The following is a 20147-nucleotide window of genomic DNA, read 5'->3' on the forward strand; positions in this document are numbered from 1 at the left end:
ATACAATGTCACATAAAAGTTTATAAAAACCACCACTCTAAATAGCACAGCAAAAGGAACAAAGAAATAAAAATCAAAGAGAACATCTGGACCAAAAGTGAGAGGAAGCAACAGAAGAGAAACTTAGCAATAAGAATGTTGTATAACTGAATTGCCAAACTCAAGGGAAAGGTTTAGAAAAATATGATAGGCACCACTTACAGGGAACTCGGTTTTCTTAGCAAATGGATTCGGTAATTGGAATTTTTGTTCCTTCTTTTCCTCTGGGACTGTGTGGATGAGAGTTCATTAATGTGGCAAGATTGTGCAGTATCTTTGAAAATTGTAACTTGTTAATAAAGACCCAAATTACACTATATCTGTGTAATTTGGGTGATGATATGGGAATGGGTAAAGAAGACCCAGACCTACCAGATCTGTTCCCTCTGAGATTTCAGGGCCCAGACTTAAGATTATCTAACTGGAGAAGAAATAAAATGGAGGAAGACAAATGCTACAGATTTATAACAGATGATTGTAAGCCTAATTGTATAGCTTTGTGCATAAACCTTACCTGTTAGGCTACCTGTTAACAACTTTCAAATTTGCATACTCGAGATGAGTTCTGCAGTCTCAGAGTCTCCATCCACTTCATTATTTTTTCTTCTCTCACATGTTTTCACGAGTTGTTCAAGGAATTATTGCTGAGTAATAAACCATCCCAAACTTAGTAGTGTAAAACCACTGTTTTGTAATGCTTATAAATTCGGTGGGTCAGACATTCAGACAAGACACTGTAGGGATGGCTTGTCGATGTTCTATGATATATATCAAGCTTCACATTGCTGGGGGTGAGTGGAATAGTGTGGGACAAATATCTGGAGGCTCTGTTCCTCACATATCCGATGTCTGGGCTGGGGTGACTCAAAGCTGGGCTCATCTGGGACTGTCTCTAGAGCCCCTCTCAGCATTGTGGCTGTGTTCTGAGTTGGATAGTGTTGAGACCAAGCATTCCAAGAGAGCCAAGCAGAAGTTCTCTGGTCTTATAGCCCAACCCCACAAGTCTCATGAATTCACTTCTCCCGTACTTTATCTTCAGAGCAGCCCTAAGGACCCCACGATTCTAGGGGAGGGAGAAGACGTAGAATACACCTCTAGATGGGAGAGGTGTCAAAGAAGTTGCATCCATTAAAAAAAAATGGCCACCACATCTGTACATTAAAAAACAAACAAAAAATGGTATTTTTATCAAGTAACACTTTCCAGACTTGCTCAGGAGAAAGCTTATGCGTTTGTTTCTGGCCCTTTGGCTATTAATAGCAATAAGCCCTGGCTAATAGGGCTCTAGGTTAGATTCTGCCAATGAGACATTTGCATGATATTTGGAAGTGGGGAAAGAGGTCACTTTTATTAGCAGGCAACAGTGGGCACATGGCAGATCTCTGCTTCAGTGCGACAGTCAGCTGAGTTCATTAGTGGCAATTTCCTTAACCGTCTACAGTATCCTAATTTCCTAAAACCCAGCAGTCTTTTCCTTTGTCTTTTCCCCGCAGCCTTTCTATCAGGTCTGTAAGCACTAACTCCCTGTATTAAGTTCCTTCTTTGAAATGCCTGGAGAAATTCCCCTGTTTTTACAACTGACTCTTTTTCATGATAAAATTTATTTACATACTTACATTTAACTGGATCAGGGAATTCTTTCACAGGTATCAGTTTCTAGTGGTCATGCATATTCCATTTGGGGATTGACAAAAATTATCTTTATTATATGGTAATAGCTCATTTTATTTACTCAGTTAATTTATACTGAAGGTCTTCAAATAATTTAAATAGTTAGGAAAATAATTTTTGCAATCTAGTTATTAATTTGAGCCTGAGATAATTTTTAGTAAGAAAAGAAGAAAATATTCTGACAGAACTCCACTTTGGGATAAAATGCCATGAATACAAAGAAAACCTAAATAATAAATCCCTAAGGGATATGATCTATATGGAATAAACTAGACTAGTACTCATTGAATTGATATTTAAAAAGACATTTGGGATAGTAAAGAAGAAAATGTGTTGTAATTTAGCTTATTTTGTCCTTTTTTCGAGTTCTGTCCCAGTTGAATTTTTATCAGAGTGTATATATTACACTTAGAGGCATGCATATCTATGCAACTTCTCATCTATGTCTATGGAACAGAAAGTGGTAATGAGATGTCTTATGTATATATATATTGAATGTGATATAATATACAAGGACACTACCAATTCTGTGGAAGTCAAAGGTAGAAACAACACTGTCTTTACTCCTCAAGATCATATTATTCCTTTAATTACAAAGAAAATAAGAACAGGTTTTAAAAAGGTTATAGTCAAGCTTGAATTTAACTGAAAGTTGGGTAGTGCAAAAAATAATTTGGGGAAAAATTTCCATGACTTCTGAATACTTGAAGGAAATTAGAAAAAACAATACATTATCCTGTACCCTCTTTATATCTAGATGGTCAGGGGGTCAGACTGTTAAAAAAAAAAAAAATTTTTTTTTCACTTGGGGTTTGCCAGGCAAATAACCCTTTGTTAGTTGAGATAGTTTTAGCTAAATTTAGGAATCCAACTTTGATAAATATTATGCCTTTTCACTTTGCACTAAACCCTTTGCACTTTGATGTCAGCTTATTGACAAATCTGCACCCAGTGCTTAGAAAGAGAGAGTGTGCATGTGTGTGTGCACCCGTGCGTGTGCATGAGTGATACCTCTTAGTGTGTTGACTGTGCTGCATCACCCTGCTTCACTGGTGAGAACACAGGGTTGATTATTGGATTGTGTGTCACCTGTACCACTTGGAAGCTCTTTGCTCCTTGACCACATTATAATCCTTACTAATTACCTTACTAATCAAGGTTTTTGATCACTGAGGGAATTGAACAAAGATGGTTAAAGGATGGGAAAATTCTACATTGCTCAAAAACAAGTTCTGAGTTCATGCGTGTGGACTGGTGGAATGATAGTTGCCTTATAGGACAATATTATCAAATATAATTTCCTGGAGCAATATGTCTATATCTGATGATATTCTGTCATACATTCTGGGTAAAATATGATTTACATGCATCTATGGAGCCTTCAAGGAACTTGGATAGAGACTTATAAAGAGAGACATATAATTTAAGCAAATGAACATAATAAAGAGTTATAGGGGTCCTGATAAGTCTCTATAAAGTAGATTGGGGGCACAAAGAAAGGACTACTGTGGCTGTAGATTCAGGACAGTATTAGGCAGAGGAAAGAACACAAAATATACTGTGAAAATCAATAAGCTTTCAGGGTGATATAGGGGAAAAGGGAACTGTCCTCGGAGGGAACAACATTCGTAAGGATGCAGGGCCATTTGGAAACACTAGCAGCTTGTTTCACATTGAATATATGGAGCAAGCAGGCTCTGGGAGAAGCAGCTTCAGTGAAAAGAAGGGGCCCAGAAAAAGGCCAGATGTGGAACAGCTGTCTGCTTGTCTCAGAGTTTCACTTTGTATGGAAAGGGGAGTCAAAAAGGATTTGAATCATCATCATATTGCAATGTCGTGTTTTAGCCAAGATCACTCTGGCTGCATTATGGAGAATGTGTTAGAAGTTTATTGAGGGGCAACTTGAGAAAACTTTAATGTAGCTTACATAAATGAGGTTAAAAAAAAAAAAGTCTTCTTAAAAGCTGAATGTGGGTGGGGCTACCTTCAGGACTCCTCTAACACTTTTCACCTTTCATTGTGTGTGTGTTTTGTGGAGGGAGGGGTATATGTGTCCACAGAGAAAATGCATCCAGCATAGTGCAATATCTGTAGCTATTTCTCTCTAAATGTAAGTTCATAATTCAGACCTTACATCTGCCTCCTACTACATAGGGTAAACTAGTGTGATGAGAACACAGAGGAAGTAGGAAAAGGAAGTATTTAAAGCCAAGGCTGGGATAGTAAAACATGAGTTACACAAGCACAACGATGCCCAATTTTGACCATTTCTCAAAGACAGCAAAGGGGTAGATAGAATGTTGATGGATGAAAGGTTACCAAAAGACTCTATGTACAAAGAGATCAATAAATGAAGTAGGATCAGAGAAAAATCCACAGCTAAGAAAGAAAAGCCCAGTGTAAGGATGCTTGCTGAGGTAGGTCAATCTAACTTAATTGGTGATGCCTTGAAGAAAGATAGTTTTTAAACAATCATCAGGAAAGACAGGAGATTTTTTTAAAAAGAAGAGATAACTGGAACTATATTATGCTTCCCAACCTAAGTGTCCATTGACAGATGAATGGATAAAGAAGATGTGGCACATATATACAATGTAATATTACTCAGCCATAAAGAGAAACGAAATTGAGTTATTTGTAGTGAGGTGGATGGACCTAGAGCCTGTCATACAGAGTGAAGTAAGTCAGAAAGGGAAAAACAAATACCATATGCTAACACATATATATGGAATCTAAAAAAAAAAAAAAAAAGGTTCTGAAGAACCTAGGGGGAGGATGGGAATAAAGAGGCAGACATAGAGAATGGACTTGAGGACACGGGGAGGGGAAAGGGTAAGCTGGGACGAAGTGAGAGAGTGGCATGGACATATATACACTACGAAATGTAAAATAGATAGCCAGTGGGAAGCAGCCACATAGCACAGGGAGATCAGCTCAGTGCTTTGTGACCACCTAGAGGGGTGGGATAGGGAGGGTGGGAGGGAGACGCAAGAGGGAGGAGATATGGGGATATATGTATATGTATAGCTGTTTCACTTTGTTATACAGCAGAAACTAACAGCATTGTAAAGCAATTATACTCCAATAAAGATGTTAAATTAATTAATTAATTAAAAGAAATTGACCTAAGAAAAGGGAAATCAGCCAACTCTAACCCCCTCTAGTCTTCTTGTCTCATATAAGGGGAGGGAGAAGGCTGAGGAACATTTCTGAAGGCCACAGCCCAGGGACTCAGGCCCACTAAAAAACTGACATTTAATCATAAAATTATAAAACACCTCCCCCCACCCACATCCAATCACTAGACCAGCAGGGCTCCACTACAATTACAGTGGCATACAACCGAGAGCTGCAAGACACAGATTCTGTTTAAGAAGTGTTTAGGGAGACATAAAAACAACATGAGAAGGAAAAAAATAAGGAAACCAGAAGAAATGAAGCCTCTGGCACCTACAGCTGCAGAAGATATTAAACATAGCACAGCTCATGCTAAAAGCCTAATTATCTCAGTTTCTTTACCCAATATATCATGTCCAGCTTTCAGCAAAAAAGGAAATGACATGCTAGAAAGCAAGGAAAAACATAGTCTGAAGAGACAAAGGAAGCATAAGAGACTCAGGCATAACATAGCTTTTGGAATTATCAGATAGGGAGTTTAAAACAACTATGATTAATACATTAAGTGCTCTCAAGGAAAATGAAACAACATGCAAGAACGGATAGGTAATGTAAACAGAGCAATGGAGACTCTAAAAGGAATCAGTGAGCTTGAAGATATGTCATCTCCAAAAAGAAGTGCAAAGAGAATGATTTTTTTAAATGGAACAGAATATCAAAGAACTGTGGAACGAATACAAAAGGTAGAACAAATGTGAAGTGGAAATACTAGAAGAAGAAGAAAGAGAAAAAGGAACAGAAGATATATTTGAAGTAATAATGGCTGAGAAATTCTCAAAATTAATGACAGACACCAAACCACAGATCCAGAGAAGCTCAGAGAATACCAAGGAGAATAAATACCCAAAAAATCTATTTCAAACTACAGAAAGACAAAGACAAAGAGAAAAAATTTTTTAAAGAATCCTGATCTGTAGAAGATCAAAGATAAAAATTACATTGGACTTCTCTTCAGAATACATGCAAGCAAGAAGAAAATGGAGTGAAATATTTAAAGTATTGAAGACATCAACCTAGAATTCTGTATCCAGTGAAATTATCACTGGATATACAAAGAACACGTAAAACTCAGCAATAAGAAATGAACAACCCAGTTAAAAAATAGGCAAAATATCTGAACACACCCCTCACTAAATAAAAATACAGACTTTAAATAAGTACGTGAAAAGCTGACATCATATATCGTTAGGGAATTGTGAATTAAAACAACAGTGAGCTACTACTACACATCTATTAGAATGGTTAAAAAAACAAAAACTGACAGTACCAAATGTTCCACACTAATGCAAGATGTTAATAATAGGGAAACTGTGCTGGTGGGGAGGGACTGCATTTGGGGATCTCTGTACTATCTGCCCAATTTTTGTGTAAATCAAAAACTGTTCTAAAAACTGAAGTCTCCTAATTTTTAAAAAACCAGTACAGGGTAAATTGAGGACGCATGGAAGATTCACAGAGTAAAAGAATGACAAAGATCAAATGGGTTCAGAGCTAGAAGAGACCTTAGGATTGGTCATTCGTTCATCCCATATTTATTGGGCACTTACAGAGTGTTACTCTGTGTGAGGCACGGCAAGTACAATGAGAACAAGACGGCCCCATCGCAGTAGAGTACTAAGTGAACAGGTCATTTCCTTTTTTGATACGTGTATGTGTGTGTATATGTGTCAGGGATGGAGGAGAACTTTGAGAGGATGGTCACTAAGACATTAATAGTAGTTATTTCTGGATGGGCTTTATTTCCTTTTACTGGTTCATATCATTTTGTAGTGTTTCTATGATATGCATGCTTTGCTATTGTAATAGGAAAATAAAATAATAAAAGTAATTTTTCTCTTATTCTAAAAAATATATATATATTGTGCTTCCTAGCAGGAAACATTGCATTGATTTCTTCTTAATAAAAATGGTAATGGGCTCCTCAGAAGAGTTCTTGGCTTAAAATTTGGGAGACATGTTAAACTTTGTGAAGAAACCAAGACTTTTGCAAATTTACCAAACTACTGGCAAAGTAAAATGATTTAGGACTTAATTTTAAGGATGCCAATACTAGTCATAGACAAAGAATTAAAAATGGATAAACTCAAAGACAATTTCATTCACAAGAGCCTAAGAAATTATAGAAAAATCGTGTGTGTGTGTAATTTTGTGGTAATTGAAGTTGAGAATAAGACCACCTAAGTGCCCAGTTGTGAGTTAAGGAACTCCCAAGAATATAGCTGAACTGAGCATTTAACCCTGATTACTATATACCTTTAAGTCCTTAAAAGTCTGAGATTGGGACCAAAACAATTCATATCCAGAAACTCGAATATTTATATTTTTCGGAAGTGATCTCTTCTAGAGGAGCTACACTAACCAGACTCACACAAGAGTGATGAGCAAACCAGATTAATGCATAAATTTATAATGAGAAATTTAGCTTTCAAGCAAATTGGTATCCTTGTGTCAGCTGATGTGCTCAGTGTCAAAAAGCTATGTAGGAAGGCAACCTATAATCAGAAGACTTGGTGATAGGAGCAACCAGAATAAGTGGTATAATGCAAATATCTGGAGTCTTAAAGTCATGATATCTTCCGGTTCACAAATGGACAGAAAACACCAACTAGGCTTGCTGGTTCTTAAGGGTATGCTCACCCATGAATGAAGTGAAGGACATGTTCATAAATGTTCCCCTTTGTGTTCTCTTTCTGGGCACTGTACAGACTATTTTCCTTTCTAGTTCAGGCAAATGTTAGAAGGAAAGATAGGAAGTCTAAGATTTTTAATGAGTTTAGTACAAACTAGAGAGAGGGTAGAGGTAGGAGATCCCTAAGGCTGGAGCTAAGTTAAGCTTGAGGAATATAAGGAAGTTATAACTGGAGAAATTTTTACCTGAAGCAAGAATAATGAACTAAGTCTCTAGGGGCAAGCATCAGGGATGCTAGAATTGCTTAGAGCTGAGGGTAACACGGGCTTATGTTGGTAGGCAGCTGTGATGTCAGTGATTTTGACCTGAAGCCAAAGAGATAGATGTAGGGGAAAAGTCTTTTTTTGTTGAAGAGCAAACGGGAAGCTCAGGGGTTAAAGGAAGAGGAGGAGATGGTATAAGAGCATGGGTCAGAAAGAAAGACATACTTACAGAAACCTTAAATAGGATAGCATCTGTGAAGATTTGGTAAAGCTGCTTTAAATTGTGAACAATCTAGACTCTTTCTAAAAGTCCTTAATTTCTAATAGCTTATGCATTAACTACCTCAAGGAAAAAACAAACTTGGGCAGGAACTGGAAAGTCAAAGGCTAAACATCCTAGTTCAACAGTCTAATACATCCTAGACCAATAGTCTAATCATGCTAGACCAATAGTCTAATAAACCCAAGTCTGAAGTTCACAGAAAATTTACAAGTGATGTCACCTAGTGTGGATATCCCTCTGTACTGAGCCAAGGGGAGATAGCTGCATGAGGTGCTGTGTGCCCCCATTTGAAAACTACATTTTTGTTTAATAATGTCCTATGGGACTTGAGAATGCTGAGCCCTGTTGGCTATCACAGCTAGGTGACTCGAGGGCCTATCCTTTGGATGTAAGCCACAAAAGCTGGGGTGCTAGATGGGTGGCCAAGCTCCTTCCAGAGAGAAGCTGGAGAATTGCTTTTATTGTTGGAGCGAGCCAGAAGGAGAATCAGAATGGACATTAACGGTGGTATAGAGATGAAATCATCATGCTTTATTTACACAAAGTGGGTGAGTATATCTTTTGTTTGTAACCCCTTTTCAGAATCTATCTTGTCCATGAAAGGGATCAGAAATGGTCATGGTTCCCATCCAGCAACATGCAGAACTCATGCCAAACACCAACCACATGGGGCACTCAGATGCAGGAGATGAACTACAGCATCAAGGAAACAATATGAGGACAAATTAGTGGCAGATAATTCTTCAGAGAATGTTGAGGGAAGTAAGGGCTTCCTAGAGATACAATTATTAAAGCTAGTACTTAAATTTAACTGTAAGCAGGCATCATAAAGAGACTATGAATAAGTATCATGATAAAATGTTTTTTCAGCCCAAACCAGTAAGAATGAGCACAGCATGGGGCCCACAAAAGAGGTTTAGCAGAGCCTGAATGTTGCAAGGAGAGGAAACCATGCTGGATTAGAACTAAGATTACTTTTTAACACTCTGTCAAAGGGTTTTCATGAACCTTTATTAGACAGGAGCTGAATGTATATTCCAGACCTCCCACCGTAATAATTGCATGAGTATGCTCAAGTTAGCTAGGCAATAAATTGCATATAGTGTTCATCCGATGTAAGTAATATTTTTAACAAATTCCTTCATCATTTTCATGAAGTCTTAGTTACAGACAGTAACAGCACACACACACAAAAACAACAGTCACCTCTGGTATTGATACAGGTGGGTATTTGAATTGAGCAAACTTGACTGATGACTGAAATCAAGGATCTAGATCTCAGTGGGATAAACTAGGGGGGTGCTAATAGCTAACGTGGTTTTTACTCAGCGTGCTCCTTTCTCAGTGATACACTTTGAAAACAGAGAGATAGCAGAAATAGCAGTTGTCCCAGCACCAAAGTTGAGGACCTTGTGAAGGTAGATGGAATGACTGGCATAGTTAAGAATGTAGGTCAAGGTAGTGGGTTGAAGGTTGAGTCGGCTATATTGGGCAGATATGATAAAGGATATATCGGCTTTCAAAGATGTTTCCAGGGCTCTCCTAGGACATGAACAGGTATATTCATGCCTCAGCCTTGAAACATCAGCTTTACAACTATTTCCGGATCTCACTTGGTGTGAGTAGGGATTCCCAGTCAACCACTGGGTCTGGCTCTTGTTGGCTCTGGGTCTATTGTTCAAGGAAGCTACAAAGTGGCCACTGTCAGTAGGCCCTAAAAAAGCTGTTAATTCTAGACTTTACCTCTTTAATGGGCTTGTGATATGGACTCAGGTGGTAATTTTTAAATCCTCAGATTTTACAACTGTATAGGGCTGGGAAAACTTGGTCTGACGGCAGATGTGAGCATTTTGTAAAAACTGCCAGATGATGGCTGCTGATAGAGTAGGATAAGGGGTTGGGAACTGATTTACTTGTGCAATCAAGGGCTTAAAGCCTGGCTATATAGTATCAACCGTACTCTGGAAGACCTTTTCTTTTCAAATCATTTAAATTATTTTTTCCTCCCAAGGGCTGCTGATTAACTCGCAGACTACAGAGGAAAGTACAGCTGCAACAGGGTAACAGACTGCCCAGGGCCACTGTGGCTGTGAGGGCAGAGCTGGTATGAAAACGGAAATCCCTGGAGGCCTCTCTCAGCCCACAGAGTCCCGCGCGGCTCCCTCCAGCGAGGTCTGTGATTCTTAAAGTGACTCTCGCCACAGGCAGTTCACAGATCATCTATTTCGTGTCCACAACTATAAATAATCTCTTGGCAAAATGTATTTGAGCTGCAGAATAAGTAATAGAGATAAAATGCCTTCATTTGACTCTTGAGTCTGGTAAAAACCGGTTTTCTTAAGCCTCCCCTGTACTCGGTGTACAGCTTCTCTGGAGGCCTGTTAGCCTCTAGAATATTCAAGGAAAGATGGTTTGTGTTTGAGTGAAAATATGGTCATTTCTGGCCTTGGCTTACTAGCATAATGGTCTGAGAAATGTAAGCATGAGACAGCGAATTAAGGCAATGCCCCATGTATGACTCTCACATCTGACAACCCAACTGCGTAAACTGATAGGCCTTTTGGTTTTCTTTTTCTTTTAAATCAGTAAGGCTATAGGAAAATATCAAAGTTTTTATTCCTCTTGGCTGTTATCAAAATTTAGAATATAAAGTTATATGGCAATTTTTTAAATCACATAATTGATGAATTTTGAGACGATCTATCTGTTTCTATGGCATGTGAGGAGATGAAGGCTGATTTTAACTTTTATCATTTGGTATAGACCGTTATACTGTTATTGTCTCATATCTGAATAGTCAAGAGGCAATATTACACTGAAAACTGGGAGTATGTCGAGTCCAGGGCACATTTTTGAAGTATTTATCCTTTGTTTTGAGGGCCTTCCTACTTCTTTTTCTTTACTCCTGTCCTTACTTCCTCATGCCTCTGGCTGCTCTAACCCTTGATTTTGAAGTTCAACCTAAGCATGTCTTTACCTAAAGCCTTTCTCCTCATATTCCAAAACTGCTCTTCTGTTTTCTAAGCCTCTTGCTATTAAAGTACTCATTACTCTGGGGATATCTCAACTGGAGTTTAGGAGGGAAGTAATTTAAGGCAGCAAGTGCACTCTCCATAAAGGACTTAATTGTTAAACTAATTCTGTTAGAGTTATTTACCTTTCAAAATGGGCTTGTTAACCAAAATGAATCTTGATTTGGTAGAATTTCATGCCTGAGAAGCGGGAATGAGACATAGTTAGGCAGTGCGGAGAAGAGATTTTAGGGCAGTGGGGTCCTCTCACTCCTTGTTTATCATATGTACTTAAACACGAGGTTAGATAACTGCAAATATTGATCAAATTGTTTATAATTTCATCATTACTGCCCTGTAGAATATTGATCAATACAAATAGATAATTTTGAGATGACATAGATGAAGATTTAATAAGAAGCATTTAGCTTGTTGGTCTGGTTCCCATCTCAGAGACAGTCATGCACGGGGCAAGGTAGATGACTTGTTTAGATTCTAAGGTACTCCTAAGTGTTCTGCCTTGCTTGGTATGGTACCCTTCTCACCCTGCTTGAAGTTCACACTATAGGTCACTAGTGGGTTATAAAACAATTAGAAATAAGCTCTAATTTTTAGTAGTGGTTTTCTCTCCCTCTTCTACTGGTACGTGGTGAATTGATGGCATTCACCACTTGGTGACTTAGATTTTACAGGAATGAGATTATAAAATAATTCTAGGCTATGGTTTTCTCAGAGCTGTGATAGAATGACAGCATATATTCAAAGGAACTGGTTGAAAGCCAGAGGAAAAAAGGAAGCGTGATGGCAGACTTCACTCCTATCATATTTCCCCCACAGGGACATGCAGATGTGGGCTTAGGTGAAATGGAAAAAATTTGATGTCTAGTACTTAGGATTTCAATTCATTGTTCACATTCCTTTGAATTTCTGGGGTAACTTAATAAAGAAAAAGACCAATTTGGTTTTCAGGAACTTGAGAAAATCTACTGTATTTGTGAAGCCAACACACCTCATGGGAAACAGGCAACTGGATAACATAAGAGTATTTGAAAACTATGTCTGTTGGATAGAAAACATGTATAGGTCATAGAAATCACTTCTTAAATTAGTCTTACATAAATATTTCAGCCTCCAGGCAATGTGGTTACTTGAGAGGGTGTGGTATGAAGGAAAATATTTACAAGAGACAAGAGGAGTCAATGACTTTGACTTTCATTTGAACATATTTATCCTAGCAAGTCCCTATTCATGTTCTCCTTATGAGCTCGAGGCACCTTCTAATGTTCAATTCTTGCCCATAAGGAATAGGTATTTCTTAGTATCTTGGCAGTAACTGTATAGTTTGTATTTTACCTTATAGGCAATGCTAACAGATCAGATGAACGCTAAAATGGCTTATCTACTCTAGGAAGGTAAATATCATCTAAAGTGATAGGGAGTAAAGTTTATTATGAGTTAGTGCTGTTTAGTAGGTGAAGAAAATTAAAGACCTGACATTTCTTGAGACTAAATGGCAGAGAAGTTTATATTGCCCAATTTTGAACAAAATTGGGAAAATAATTTTAATTGGTACAGATTTGAATTCAAACCCCAGCTGCTTTCAGGTAGTGGTCTAGGATAGAGTTTCTAAAATAACTCTGCTGCCCTACACTCTGCTATAGTTCAGATGGATCCGGGAAGACTAGATTTGTCCTGGAAGAAAAGCCCTTGTATAACTTGAGATTCCTAGAAAACTTGCTCACACCTGGTGGTCATGGGAAGAGTTTTGCAAACTTGCTCTACCAAAGGAGAAAGTGCAGGCGACTTCACTGTCACATCTCCCTCCCCCTGGATCTCCAGGTTCTTCAGTGAACTGAATGGTCTTCTCTGGAACAGGGAGGGAAATAGCCAATTTGGGAGGAGGGGTATGGTCAGAGTATAGAACAAATGACGTTTTCTTCCTTGCATTGTCTGGCAGACTGCCTTCTTGGAACACATACATATAGACAGTTGTCACACGTCTTAATTATCGATATATGGAGCACAACCGTAGATGACACAGAATATATATTTGCTTCTCTTCGGAAATATTTGATAGAAAACATGTTAACATCAATCTGAAATCTCAGAGTTCTTTTGAGATAGTGGAAATATCTTATGGATATGAAATATATGCTTTGAACTGCGTTCTAACACCCTGCTTTCTTTTCCTCACAGAGCTAGCACCAATGCTAAGATCATTAAAAGAGTTACTTCCAGTTAATAAATGAATCTCCTACTATTGTCTCTTCTCCCATTGTTTTTGGAGTTTTGAACCAAATCACATTTACTATCAGCCAACTCAAGGAGAAACAAACTTTGTTTATAATTACATGGCACAATACATTTTGATGTTCCTTGTCTATTCCTTGACCTAAATCAGCTGGCCTGATAATACTTTGTAATATTTGTCTTTCTTCATTGCACTTGCTAGTTTACTATCTAGTTAATTATCTAATTTATTCACCTTGTTTATTGTTTGTATGTGCTAACAGAATGTGAGCTTCTTGGAGGCAGAAACCACGGCTGTCTTACTTGCCATCATATTCTGAGAAAGTAGAACCGTTTTTGGTCTACAGTAGGCACAAAATAAATATTGATCAAATGAAGTAATGAGACAAAACTAGAAATATTGTCCTCAACTGAATAGACAAATGAATGAATAAACCCAATGCTACTGTTTCTGTCCTCATCTGATTTGACTTTCCCAGAGCTCTTGAAATAATTTATCATCCCTTCCATAACGAAGCACACACTGCCCTTGGATTCTACGATAGGACATTGTTTTGTCTCCTCAGACTCTTCTGCCTGTGCTTCCTCTACTGACCTCTAAATATTTGAGCTCTCCTGGACTCTGCTCTGAGCCCTCTCTCTTTCTTAAATTCACTCTCTTTGTGAGATATCTGTTTCCTTGGCCTTAATTACCCCATAGATGCTGACAACTCCCAAATATATACAACCAGCCAGGATGTCTCCCTTGGACTCCAGACTTGAATATGCAACTTTCTGCTTGATCTGCATTTGAATGTCTCACAGCTTTCTTAAAATTAATTTTTAAATCAAACTCTTAAACTGTCATGCAGCCACCTTCACTAACCAACCAGTGAATGAAAAATGAGCAAACAAAACAGTAATCAAACAAAACCCTCCTTTCCCTGTCCCGGCTTTGTAAATGAGACCACCTCCCACACAATAACTCAGATGAGGAACTTAGGAGTCATTCTCGAGACATCCTTTCCTTAACTCACATAGCTACTCGATCTGAATGTCCTATTGTTTCTACCACCAAAAATTATCTGGAAATTTTATCTTTTCTTTCTCTACTGCTGGTGGATTTCCTTCCACTTTTATTCTTTTTAACTAAAAACATTTTTAAAATTAAGGTATGGTTTATATACAACATTATATTAGTTTCACCTGTACAACATACCGATTTGACGTTTATATACATTATGAATTGATCATCATGGTAAGTCTAGTAACCATCTGTCACCATAAAAAGTTATTAAAATAGTATTGACTCTATTACCCGTGCTGTACATTATATCCCCATGACTTATTTATTTTATAACTGGAAGTTTGTGCTTCTTAATTCCCTACACCTATTATGCCCAACTCCCCACCCTTATTCCCTCTGGCAAACCACCACTTTGTTTTCTGTATCTGAGTCTCTTTCTGTTTTGTTTTGGTTTTTTTGTTTTTGAGATTCCACATGAATAAAATTGTATGGTGTTTGTCTTTCTCTATCTTATTTCACTTAGCATAATACCCTCTAGATCCATCCATGTTGTTGCAAATGGCAAGATTTCATTCTTTTTATGGCTGGTAATATTCCATTGTGTGTGTGTGTATGGTTGTGTGTGTGTATCACACTTTCTTTATCCATTTATTCATAGATGGACACTTAGGTTGCTTCCATACCTTGGCTATTATGAACAATGCTGCAGTGAACATAAGGGTGCACATATCTTTTCAAATTAGTATTTTCTTTTTTTTAATACTCAGAATTAGAATTGCTAATTTGTATAGTAATTCTATTTTTAATTTTTTGAGGAAGGTTTCCATAGTGGCAGCACCAATTTACATTCCCACCCACAGTGCACAAGGATTTCCTTTTCCCCACCACCTTTCCAACACTTGTTATCTGTTGTCTTTTTTATAATACCCATTCTGATGGGTGTGAAGTGATATCTCAATGTGGTTTTGGTTTTCATTCCCCTCATGATTAGTGATGTTAAGCATCTTTTCATGTGTCTGTTGGCCATCTGTATGTCTTCCTTGGAAAAATGTCTATTCAGGTCCTCTGCGCATTTTTTAATCTGATTTGTTTTTGGATATTGAGTTGTGTGAGTTCTTTATATATTTTGGATATTAACCCCTTATCATATATATTATTTGCAAATATCTTCTCCCATTGAGTAGGTTACCTTTTCATTTTGTTGATGGTTTCCTTCACTGTGCAAAAGATTTCTAGTTTGATGTAGTCCCATTTGTTTATTTTTGCTTTTGTTGCCCTTGCCTGAGGAGACATGTCCAAAAGAATATTATTAAGACTGATGGCAAAGAGCATACTGCCTGTGTTTTCTTCTAGGAGTTTTATGGTTTCAGGTCTTACATTTCACTCTTCAATCCACTTAGAGCTTTGTTTTGTGTATGGTGTAAGAAAGTAGTCCAGTTTCATTATTTTGCATGTAGCTGTTCACTTTTCCCAACACCATTTATTGAAGAGACCAGCTTTTCCCCACTGTATATTCTTGGCTCCTTTGTTGTAAAGCAATTGATCCTGTAAACATGAGTTTATTTCTGGGCTCTCTATTCTGTTCTACTGATCTATATGTCTATTTTTGTGTGAGTACCATACAGTTTTGATACTATAGCTTTGTAGTATAGTTTGAAATCAGGAAATATGATACATCCAGCTTTGTTCTTTCTCAAGATTGCTTTGGCTATTTGGGGTCTTTAGTGGTTCCATACAAATTTTAGGATTTTTTGTCCCAGTTTTGTGAAAAATGTCATTCGTGTTTTGATACAGATTGCATGGAATATGTAGATTGCTTATGGAAACTGTAACAATATCAATCCTTCCAATCCATGAGCACCATATAACTTTGCATTTATTTGTGTTATGTATGGCTGTTAGCATAATGGACACCATCTTGGGTCCTTACAGTTTCTCCTGTCCTTCTGCTGACCCTACCCAGGACTGTACTGTGCAGTAAATTACCACTCTGTCATCAAGGGCTTTGTAGTTAATAGATATTGTTTCATAATCATTAGGACCAGGCGGCCTCTATGCTCTGTTAGTCCCCATACAATGATTAAGACCTTCACTGATGTGTTCCTGGTGCCCACAAGAGTAGTTATCCATTCATAAATCTTGACTTAGGAATGCACATACTATTTCAAAGTACCTACCGCCATCCTCTAGGTTAACTGTTTTTTAGTGTCAAGGTGACTAAGTTCAGTGGGCACTTTTCATTTCCTCCGTCCTCCAACAGCATCATGTTCAGTTTCTTTCATCAGTGCCTTATAGTTTTCAGAGTACAAGTCATTCACCACCTTGGTTAAATTTATTCCTAAGTGTTTTATTCTTTTTGATGCAATTGTGAATGGGATTATTTTCGTAATTTCTCTTTATGACAATTTGATATTAGTGTATAGAGATGCAACATATTTCTATGTATTGATTTTGTATTCTGCAACTTTACTGAATTCATTTCTTAATTCTAGTAGTTTTTTGATGACATATTAGGATTTTCTATATATAGTATCATGTTATCTGAAAACAGTGACAGCTTTACTTCTTTCCAAATTGGATGCCTTTTATTTTATTTCTATTTTGTTCTTGTCTGATTGCTGTGGCTAGGACTCGCAATACTATGTTGAATAAAAGTGGTGAGAGTAGCCATCCTTGTCTTGTTCCTCATCTTAGAGGAAAAGCTTTCAGCTTTTCACTGGGTTTGTCATAGATGGCCTTTATTATGTTGAGGTACGTTACCTCCATACACATTCTGAGAAATTTTATCATACGTGAATGTTGAATTTTGTCATTTTATTCCATTTAGTTCAGAAAAGATACTTGATATGATTTAAATCTTCTTAAATTTATTGAGACTTATTTGTAGTCCAGCATGTGACCTGTCCTGGAGAATATTCCAAGTGCAATTAAAAAGAGTATGTACCAATACCATACTGTCTTGATTACTGTAGCTTTGTAGTATAGTTTGAAGTTGGGTAACCTGATTCCTCCAGTTCCATTTTTCTTTCTCAAGATTGCTTTGGCTATTCAGGGTCTTTACTGTTTCCATACAAATGGTAAAATTTTTTGTTCTAATTCTGTGAAGAATGCCATTGGTAGTTTGATAGGGATTGCATTGAATCTGTAGATTGCTTTGAGTAGTATAGCCATTTTCACAATATTGATTATTCCAATCAAAGAACATGGTATATCTCTCCATCTGTTTATGTCATCTTTGATTTATTTCATCAGTGTTTTATAGTTTTCTGAGTACAAGTCTTTTGCCTCCTTAGGTAGGTTTATTCCTAGATATTTTATCTTTTTGTTGCAATGGTAAATGGGCTTTATTCCTTAATTTCTTTTTCTGATTTTTCATTGTTAGTGTATAGGAATGCCAGAGATTTCTGTGCATTAATTTTGTATCCTGCAACCTTACCAAATTCATTGATTAGTTCTAGTAGTTTTCTGATGTCATCTTTAGGATTTTCTATATATAGTATCATGTCATCTGCAAATAGTGACGGTTTTACTTCTTTTCCAATTTGGATTCCTTTTATTCCTTCTTCTTCTCTGATTGTCATAGCTAGGACTTCCAAAACTATGTTGAATAAGAGTGGTGAGAGTGGACATCCTTGTCTTGTTCCTGATCTTGTGGAAATGCTTTCAGTTTTTCACCATTGAGTATGATGTTTGCTGTGGGTTTGTCATATATGGCCTTTATTATATTGAGGTAGGTTCACTCTATGCCCATTTTCTGGAGAGTTTTTATCATAAATCAGTGTTGAATTTTGTCAAAAGCTTTTTCTACATCTATTGAGACGATCATATGGTTTTTATTACTTAATTTGTTAATACAGTGTATCACATTGATTGATTTGCATATATTGAAGAATCCTTGCATTCCTGGGATAAATCCCACTTTATGTATGATCCTTTTAATGTGTTGTTGATTCTGTTTGCTAGTATTTTGTTGAGGATTTTTGCATATAGATCAACGGTACAGGATAGAAAGCCCAGAGATAAACCCACGCACATACGGTCACCTAATTTATGACAAAGGAGGCAAGAACATACAATGGAGAAAAGACAGCCTCTTCAATAAGTGGTGCTGGGAAAACTGGACAGCTACATGTAAAAGAATGAAATTAGAACACTCCCTAACACCATACACAAAAATAAGCTCCACATGGATTAAAGACCTAAATGTAAGACCTGACACTATAAAACGTTTAGAGGAAAACATAGGAAGAACACTCTTTGACATAAACCACAGCAAGATCATTTTTGACCCACCTCCTAGAGTAATGAAAATAAAAATAAATAAATGGGACCTAATTAAACTTAAAAGCTTTTGCACAGCAAAGGAAACCATAAACAAGACAAAAAGACAACCCTCAGAATGGGAGAAAATATTTGCAAATGATGCAACGGACAAAGCATTAATCTCCAAAATATACAAACAGCTCATGGAGCTCAATATTAAAAAAACAAACACCCCAATCCAAAAATGGGCAGAAGACCCAAATAGACATTTCACCAAAAAAAAAACATACAGATGGCCAAGAGACGCATGACAAGATGTTCAACATCACTAATTATTAGAAAAATGCAAATCAAAACTGCAATGAGGTATCACCTCACACCGGTTAGAATGGGCATCATCAGAAAATCTACAAACAACAAATGCTGGAGAGGGTGTGGAGAAAAGGGAACCCTCTTGCACTGTTGGTGGGAATGTAAATTGATACAGCCACTGTGGAGAACAGTATGGTTGTTCTTTAAAAAACTAAAAATAAAACTACCATATGACCCAGCAATCCCACTACTAGGCATATACCCTTAGAAAACCATAATTCAGAAGGACACATGTACCCCAGTGTTCATTGCAACATTATTTACAATAGCCAGGACATGGAAATAACCTAAATGTCGAACGATAGGTGAATGGATAAAGAAGATGTGGTACATATATACAATGGAATATTACTCAGCTATAAAAAGGAACGAAACTGGGTCATTTGTAAAGATGGGATGGACCTAGAGTCTGTCATACAGAGTGAAGTAAGCCAAAAAGAGAAAAACAAATATTGTATATTAATGCATATATGTGGAATCTAGAAAAATGGTACAGAGGAACCTATTTGTAGGGCAGATATAGAGACATAGACATAGAGAATGGACATGTGGACACAGGGGGAAAGGGAAGGGTGGGACGAACTGGGAGATTAGGTTTGACATAAATACACTACCATGTGTAAAATGGATAGCTAATGGGAACCTGCTGTGTAGCACAGGGAGCTCAGCTCAGTGCTCTGTGACGACCTAGATGGGTGGTATGGGGGGGGAGGGAGGTTCAAGAGGGAGGGGATATAGGTATACATATAGCTGATTCATTTCATTGTACAGCAGAAACTAACACAACATTGTAATGTGTCTTTTAAGGCCAATGTTTCCTTATTGATTTTTGCTGGATGAGCTATCTGTTGGTGCAAGTGGGTGTTAAAGTCCCCTACTATTATTGTGTTAGTGTCAATTTCTCCTTTTATACCTGTTAGTATTTACTTTATGCATTTAGGTGTTCCTTTGTTGGGTGCATAGATATTTATAAGTGTTGTATCCTCTTGTTGCATTGATCCCCGTTTATCATTATGCAATGGCCTTCTTTGTTTCTTGTTACAGTCTTTGTTTTAGTCTATTTAGTCTGATAGAAGTACTGCTACCCCAGCTTTCTTTTTGTTTCCATTAATATGGAATATCTTTTCACTGCTTCATTTTCAGTCTGTGTGTGTCTTTAAAACTAAAGTGGGTCTCTCATAAG

The 20147-nt window shown here is 37.3% G+C and overlaps 2 long non-coding RNA genes and 1 pseudogene across 3 annotated transcripts in view; all 3 read right to left on the minus strand.

The window, feature by feature from the left end:
- Positions 1-19961, minus strand: part of LOC309664768 (ribosomal protein eL42-like pseudogene) — a 33529-nt pseudogene extending 13568 nt beyond the window's left edge. Inside the window, exon 1 of the transcript in view lies at positions 1-19961. This exon is cut by the window's left edge and continues 13568 nt beyond it. The product of the transcript in view is annotated as a ribosomal protein eL42-like pseudogene (transcript).
- Positions 1-20147, minus strand: part of LOC309664791 — a 324842-nt gene that overhangs the window by 203651 nt on the left and 101044 nt on the right. The gene's annotated exons all lie outside the window — the stretch shown is intronic.
- The window catches only part of LOC309664785, a 223494-nt gene that overhangs the window by 162586 nt on the left and 40761 nt on the right, over positions 1-20147 (minus strand). The gene's annotated exons all lie outside the window — the stretch shown is intronic.

Source organism: Balaenoptera physalus (genome assembly GCF_965194825.1).
Source record: "Balaenoptera physalus genome assembly, chromosome: 7".
NCBI lineage: Eukaryota > Metazoa > Chordata > Mammalia > Artiodactyla > Balaenopteridae > Balaenoptera > Balaenoptera physalus.